The sequence below is a fragment of the Malurus melanocephalus genome, unplaced genomic scaffold (assembly GCF_030028575.1).
Source record: "Malurus melanocephalus ecotype Western Australia unplaced genomic scaffold, MMel_1.1 scaffold_1, whole genome shotgun sequence".
Classification (NCBI taxonomy): Eukaryota; Metazoa; Chordata; class Aves; order Passeriformes; family Maluridae; genus Malurus; species Malurus melanocephalus.
In genome coordinates, this window is record NW_026623233.1 from 4,435,186 (window position 1) to 4,443,687 (window position 8,502).

General features: G+C 34.0%; 1 protein-coding gene across 2 annotated transcripts in view; it reads left to right on the top strand.

Annotated features, from left to right (window-relative positions):
- NLGN4X (neuroligin 4 X-linked) overlaps window positions 1-8,502 on the top strand; it is a 158,538-nt gene that overhangs the window by 28,583 nt on the left and 121,453 nt on the right. For both annotated transcript variants that reach the window (XM_057389976.1, XM_057389985.1), the window contains exon 2: window positions 1,564-1,647. The gene's annotated coding sequence lies outside the window, so the exon portion shown is untranslated. The remainder of the gene's footprint in view (window positions 1-1,563; window positions 1,648-8,502) is intronic.

The following is an 8,502-nucleotide window of genomic DNA, read 5'->3' on the forward strand; positions in this document are numbered from 1 at the left end:
CCAAAATAAAGAGCTGCAGGTTTAAAATAACTGGAAGGGAAGCTGTGTTAGCCTTAATGGAATTTCACTGCCAYTCACAGCCATTCCTTAAATCCTTCCTTATTTCTTATATCTTACATTTAATCGTGTACTGTTATTGGAGAATTGGAATGGCTGTCAAAGTCTACATGAGCAGTGAAATCTCCAGTAAAAATGCCACTGTCATGTGGATGGATGTAAGACATTATCATAGCTCGAAATGAAGACTGTCCTAAGCTTCAACATCTGATTCTTCAATGGGTGTGTATGAAAAGCTGTGATGGTGCCAGGCTTCCCCTMCAGCAAGTGTCCAGATGGACACTTTGACAGTCTAGCTAGGGTGTTTCACACATTCCTTTTTCATAAGGAATTCTGCTTTGCTTCGTATTTCAGAATTTCAACTTTTCAGACGTGTATTCATGTAGCCACACCTGGTACTTATTTCCAGCTTATAAAGATAATGATTGTATTTACACAGAATTGAGGCCTGTGTTTGCAGCTGTTACARTGAATTGTACTTACAAGTGTGGTTTGGCTGTAAAGAGTCAAACCATTCATGAAGARGTATTCATGTGATTCAATTGCAGAGGTACAATTTCTATCCTGATCAACTTAATAAAAATAAGAATAAATTATAAGGAGTGCATTAGTACTGTAAGAGTGATACAGAAAAACATACACAAGCAGTGCATGAGTTTCCCCTGCAAAATGTATGCAGGGGATAAATAAATGCCATAAAATCTGGCTTTGGAGGGAAGAGAAGTATTTCAGCTRATAAAGTCTTGAAAACTATTAAAATTACCTGAAATAACTTCCTTAACACTATTAAGGTTTGAGTTTTAAATTGCAGTGTCTCAAGATAGTCCTGACAGAACAGACTGTTGGCAAATACTGGTATTTAGTCTGTCTAAATAGTCTAACATGATAGACTAATCAGAAATAGTCTATCCATTAAAATGTCATTTGAAGTACAAATGTTAGTTTTGAATTACTCATAGAAAAGAATAAACAATAGTCAAATAGCTTAAAAAATTGTTCATTTATATTYAAATAAATTTAAATATGTTGTAATATATTTGAGTATCCAGATTTTATATTTGGCTATGCATAATACATGTTTACAGAAATATTTAAAATCAAAGTGTTGTGTCATGATTTCTTCTGTTTCTTGGATTTCAAAGTATTTACTTGCCTTAGCAGGTTCTCAAAAATGTATACTTTTGTGCTATACAGGTTTAAAGACAATTTTTTTTTTTTTGTAGCAGTGCTACAAAGAAAAAAAAATACTGCTAGTAATTTTTATGACAGAAATCAATACATTATGCTTAATGTATTTATTGTGTGTATCAATATTGTGATTTCTCTATACATTATGCTTAATGTATTTATTGTTTGTATCAATATTGTGATTTCTCTTTTTGTAATCTTGAAAAACAGCATAACAAGTGATTTACTAAGTAACCTCTTTTTTTACTATTTGTTGCTCTTAAGCATTCATTTCTTTTCTTCATTTACTGAAGAGCACTGTATATTTTTTCCTAACAGGAAAAATTTCTGCTGTAACTAAAATGACATCATGCTGCCTTCTATGGGGGAATTCTGAAGCCTTCTCAAAAACACAACACAGTGGTAAGTACTAAAAATATATTCGTAACAATACTTTTTTCATAAAAATATGTAAAAGAAATTACAGCAAGTCTCTGTTGCTGGTGTTCTTAAATGTGTTTGAAATATTTTTGCAATGTGTACATCCCATTAAAATGTTTGTTTACTATGTGTTCATCCAATGAGACATTGAATACAGTGCATTCTAAGCATTACAGCTGTTTATGTGCTTACTCATGATAAGTATGAATTGTTATTATTTTTCAGTTTTATAAGTATTGAATTATACCACTGAGTTTGTAGTTAAAACTCATAAGATTAAAGCTGGCTGTTGTTACACAGCTATTCAATAAGTTTTGAATTCCAGGTCACATTGTGCCAGAAAAGACTGACAGTCTTGAGTTTGTACGACAAGGTTAGTTCCAKAGTTCTTACAGGGCTGTACTAAAAAAGAGGCTTGGTTGCTTTTTCATATTGTTACTGTAAAGATCTGTTTTGTCCTCTCATTTGTCAGCAAAATATGAGAGAACATATTTGAACGTATGGCATACACAGAGAACACACAGAGTTGTATATATGTGTATTAGGCACACAGAAATATAAACATTTTTATTATGTCAATATGAAATATGTGACAGGTTTAATTTAGAAATCTAGGCATAGAATATATTCTATTTATAAACCACACTAATCTCATTACCATTCTTTCATACTGTGCCTGACACATTGGTTAATGAGTAGGGAATGACATGTGAAGGTGACCAGAAAAGTTTCTCTGGTGCACATTCTTCCTTTTCACTTTATATTATCCAYGAACTTTGAAGCAGAGGTGACTTTTTGTGCAATGATTTCACTAACTGTAGTACAATGACGTTTCAATTTTGTGTTGACACTGGGACCTAAATTCATAGAGAAGGAATAATAAWATGTCTGATGTGATAATAAAGTTGTGAATAACCAATAATTCAACATATGACAGGTTAGTTATAAGAATCAAGGGTACCATTATATGAAGTGTTAAATTCAGACAAAGAAAATAACAGCTTTGAAAATTCCTATGGTTTTTGCATCACTGAACCATGTTTATTCCAATTTGTAGCAATTTACATGTGATTGAATAAAAAATATTATGAACAGGAGCCTGTTTAATAGTTTAGCATCCACACTGATTGTGATAATAGCTGAGCTCCTAGGGGTTAGAGAGTGAGTAGTACAATATGCCTGAATACCATACATGCAATTCCATGACTTGCTCTACTTCAGAGATCTCATGACATTTTCTTCAGGAACAAGGCAACTGATATAAAGAATGCAAGGCTGATCTAAAGAGTACAAAGCTGAAGTTGAAATAATAACTTAATTTCTTTGGAACTAATAGTTTGTCTTACAGTTACCTTGTCTGGCACTAGAATAAGCCACAGCCATGTTCCAAGAAGGGAAAATCTCTTCTCTAGATCTATCACAGTTCGCTGAGATAGACTACAGGAGCTGGGGAGCAGAGTGTTAAGGGGAAACTGAGGGATGGTGCTATTTTAGTTTTCTCTATTTTCTCAGCATTTTTTTTGTTCTTCATAACACACAGCAGGAAAGTCAGAGAGAAGGAGAAGAAAAGGAAGCAAAAAACATTAAAACAGAAAAGTGAAATGGACCCTATTGATATTCAGCTTTTAACTCACACCGCAAGTTAGTGAACATCAGAAACCAACTGTGCCTTTAGAAAATTTCCTTGTTCATATGAGGTGATAATTGGACTATATATTTAAAAAAAAAAACAAAAAAAACAAAGAAAAAGATTAGAAAGTGAAGTTATAAGTCAACATAAAATTTCAGCTTGTTTGCTTGCTGATTTTCTGAAGTAGCCATGATTATTTGTGTTCAACTGCCAAACCTAAGGTAACTCAAAAATACATAACAGAAATACAACAATATTTGTTAATTTCTAATTTTGTCTAGAAAGGTTTGTATTGAGAATCTTTTTCAGGWCACAATAGAAACAGATCTGAAGGTCTTCAGAAAAAATATGTAATCCAAGCCAAACTAACCTTGAAGTTGTATTTGCAGCAGACAGTAGAGATCCATTTGGATGAACAGAAGAAAAAGAAAATTTAAAAAAATTACTATGTATGATAGCTTGGACAGATTATAGCTATTACTTTGGCTATACTGTACTCTTAATATTTAAGAGAAATACAGAATAATCCCTGCACCCTGAACACTTTAACTGCTTACTTGCTATCTTTCTCATCCAGAATTCCAGATAAAATTCTTCAACATGAAAAAGACATGTTTTTTTTCTCAAGAACAGAAAACATCAGTTTATGTATCGTGTATGCAAAACATGTTTCCTGGCACTGCAAAATATAGTAGTAAAAACTGAAGCAAACCAATGGCCCGTACTTTGTCCTCAGATTTTCGGTCTTACATCAGAAGTATAATCAAGTTTAAATGGTGGAGTTTCATTCTAGAATCCCAACACGACAGCTGAATGTGCAGATGGAGCCCTGTGGTAGTCTGTGAAGTGCTGTGTCGTTTCTTTGATGTAGCCACATACTGTCAGATTCTTGATCATGTTCTCAGACTCTGATCAAACCTTCTGTCTTGTATCATTTATGGTAACAAATGTGAAAGAAAAATAAAGCCTTTACATTAGAAGGCAGAAATRAATCGTCCCAGTTCTAGTCCTGGGAGTTTTAGGAAACAGATCAACTCTTAATTCTCGGTGGAAAATCAGGCCACAATAAAATTCTCATTCTTAGAGCTGTCAGTGCTCCTCAGCTTACTTTTCAGCTCTTGCWATTCAGATATGAATCTTTGCCTTCCTCTTGTCTTAGGGTCTCACTGATTTTATACTCCTAGGTGGATGAAAAATGCTCCCCACATTTTTTCTGTCTTGGTGAAATATTCACACAATTTGAGCATGGAAGTCCATTGATTATGTAGACTTCTAAGACCTGTGCTATGATACATAGGCTCTGCTGATATTATWGTGTGCATTCTTTCTACCAGTTCTCTTAATTTTGAAACASAAGGAAGGGAGGAAGGAAGGAAAGAACCCAGTTTTAAATTCTTCCTTTTATAAAGATGGAAGGTGTATTTTCTATGCTGAAAMATACTTCATAAGCAGGAACAACTAATGAAGTTACCAGTTGAACCCAGACTAGTGGTCTAGTTATGTCAGTTAATTGTGACAAATGCTCAACATTTCAGTAGGTTTCCAAATTGGAGTCTGCATCTTCTTCAAGAAATTCTAATAGTGTAAATTAAATTTAACGTCTACTGCTTGAAAATTTAACCAGTCTTTAATGAGAGTTTGTCTAGATTTCATTGTAGGATGTAGCTGTTCCACAGCTCTCTATGCATTTGCAATTTTTTTTTCCCAGGGAGAAAGTCCTAAATCCAGTTTAATTGTGTCTCCGTTGATCTAGGAAAAATAAATTGCATTGTCTGCTTTGCTGTGAGAGGTTACTGGTAAATCTAATTTTAGCAAATCTATTACATCACTGATACTGAGTTGTGTTTTCCATTAAAAGTAGAGACCTACTGTGAACAGTGGAATCAAAACATTCAGATTCTCTAATGAATATAAATAATTCCTTGCTTCCATTTGAATTCAAAGTGATATATCCATTTTTTTTTTAAAATACTTAGTTATATATTTCAGTATGACTGATCTAAGTACCTAAAAGTAGGTAAACTCTAATGACCTCCACCAATACATGAATTTCTGAAGAACCCAAGTGATAAATGGAAATATGRAGCATTTTCAAGTATAATTCAAATACAAACACAATGACAAACACCAAAACTTTCCAGGCCATTAAATTTACTTTCAGGTGGCAGTGTAATTGAGTAATTTTAAAACTTCTACCTAAATTTATTAGCTTTATTAAAAGCTTTGGGAAGATCGTTAAATAACTTTATGAAAGTTTTAGTCATGATTGTCTTAAATTTTTAAGAAGCATAAACTGTTCTTATCTAAGTTACATTTCCATAAATATAAATTATTTTGTAGAAAATTTGAACATAACATTACACAAAGTATTGTACAACAATAACAGAGAATGGTTAAAGTTGTGTAATTTCAACACTATACAGACTTTATGGAGAATGGGAGTTCTCTGAATCATAACATCATAAGTAATAAGTAAAAGTGAAATAAAAAATAATCACACTGYTTTTTACAGACATTAAATTTAAAGTTCAGTGATGTTCAGTTCAAAGAATTGGAGTGCAAATTTTACTGTCTCAACGTTTAAACTTGAAAATGTTTTATTGCTGTGACTCATGTAATTTAAATCTACTGTACTGAACAACAGGTAGCAATGTTCTATCTGTTACAACTGTTTCCACAGGGAACTCTTGACTCTTAAAGTAAAGCTCATAATGACTCAGTGTTGGGTTTTTTTCTAAGAGTGGTAAAGCTTTTTAGCACAAGATTCCAGTATAAATTAATTACATGCAAGCAGTTGTGCTCTTCCTATAAAGGTTCAAAACACACTTCATCTTCATTTTTAACCACAAGTTGCGAAATGTTTGTTTTGTTTGGACAATTCAGTAGTTGATGAGAAGGGAATATCTCAATATCTCTTAAATATTCCTTTACCAGTTGGTCAGTAGCTACCTCTCTCAGTTTTCATATAAAAGGAATGGCTCTGTGTAACAGCAAATTCTCATGTCCTCCTGATGACMCCATGACTTAATTTGAGCTCTGCACCTTGAAGTTTAAGTTTATTTTAGAAAAAACTGACAGAAGATAACTTCTGGGATCATCAACTCCAGCTTCTATAACAGGGGATGACCATATCATGCAATGCTTTTTATACAGACTGTACTAGGTTTATGAAACCAAGGGCTACATTGATTACTGGTGGAAACCAGTAATGAATGTCTCTTAAAGGTCCTTACTGAGACTGTTACCCTGTTAAATATCTTCATCAGTAATATAGATTGTGGGGTTAAATGCACCCTCAGCAAGTCTGTGGGTGAGTGGTCCAGTTGATTTACTTGAGGAAGAAAAGCCATCCAGGGGTACCTCAGCAGGCTGGAGGAATGGGTCCATGAAAACTTAATAAAGTTCAGCAAGACCAATAAAAGGTCCTGCACCTTATACTATACCTTATACCAGTATATATATATATATATATATATATATAATATAATATGTAATAATAATATGTATATATATACATATATATAATATTCATTATTGATAGGGTCTGGATGGTGAATGGATTAAAAATAGCCTGGCAAAGAAGGACTTGGAGGTACTGGTTGATGAGAAATTGTTAATGAGTCAGCAATGTGTTCTTGCAGCCCAGAAAGCCAACTGTATSCTGGATTGCATCAAAAGAAGTAGCCAACAGTTTGATGGAGGTGATTCTGCCCCTTTACTSTGCTCTGGTGAAACTCCASTTTGGAATGCTGCTTCCAGCTCTGGGGTCCTAAAAACAAGACATGGACATGTTAGAGTGGGTCTATAGTATGGCCACAAAGATGATCAGAGGACTGGAGCACTTTACCTGTGAAGACAGACTGAGACAGTTGGAATTGTTCAGCCTGGAGAAGAGAAGGCTCTTATAAAACCGTACTGCAGCCTTTCGATATATAAAAAAAGGATTGATAAGAAATGTGGAGAGAGACTCTATCAGGGCGTGTAGTGACAGAAAGCAAAGGGAAATGGCTATAAAATGAAAGAGCATAGGTTTAGAGGGGCTGTAAGGAAGAAATTTTTTGTTGTGGGGTGGTGAGACAGGAATAGGCTACCCAGAGAAGTTGTGGMTGCCTCATCCCTGAAAGTGCTCAAGGCCAGGTTGGGTGGTTTTGAGAAACCTGATCTAGTGGATGGCATCCCTGCTCATAGCAGGGAGGTTGGAACTAGATAGTCTTAAAGGTCTCTTGCAACCAAAAGAAATTTTTAATTTTATGGTATTTCTATCTAATATCATACAGTGATTATGCATGTTTATAAAACATGCAAGAGTATTAAGGTAAATGGCTGAGTATGTTCAGAACTGATTGATTTTAATGCTCATATAGAACTAAAGGTAGCACTGTGTGTACTCAAAATCAGAACTGGAATTTGGAGATAAAGTAGAAAATCAGTGATCATGAAATCACTCCCCCCCACCCCCCGATTTTTAAAGAAATTATATCACACTGAAACCCTTGTGTGTAATACCCTCAGTCTGCAGTTGATTTCATAGTTGTGTGCCCTAGTCGTAGTATGAGGTTGTTTATCAACTGGCACATTGGAAGGAATAAGGGTTTTGGTTGTTTCAGACAGATTTCAGTTTTAAAAATAGGCTTTTAGTAGAGTTGTAGGAAAAAAAAACTTCCAGCACCACTCCAAAGGGCCTGCATATCCCATACATTCTATGTCATATCTGCTAAAATACTGAATTATTTCTATTCTGTGCCAAATGCAAGTAATCCACCACAATTATGCTAATCACTGCCCTGAAAACAAATTGATACAGCTGTTGAGTGACTAGGGAAGATGATGGCATATTTCTTTCTTTTTTGAAAGAAAAAAAATAAAATGCTTTTGCCAGCAGGAAGCCAAAATGCTTGTAGAAATTACTTAGAATTGAAAATCACTATTTGATTCTGAAGGTAAATATGTTTGTTTGTATGTATGAATATAAAATACATTTAAATTTAATTGCATGCCAATTTAGACCCAGCTAGCTGGTATCATACAGCATTTTTTAGAGCATTATTTTGTTTATTTTCTGTTCATGTTGTGCAAAATATATATACATTACACACACATGCACACACACACACACACACACACACATACAGTGTTTTCTGTTAGATCTTAAATATGGAAGCTGAAAGTATCTAAACCACTCTTTCTAGCAGGTTTATTATCAACAC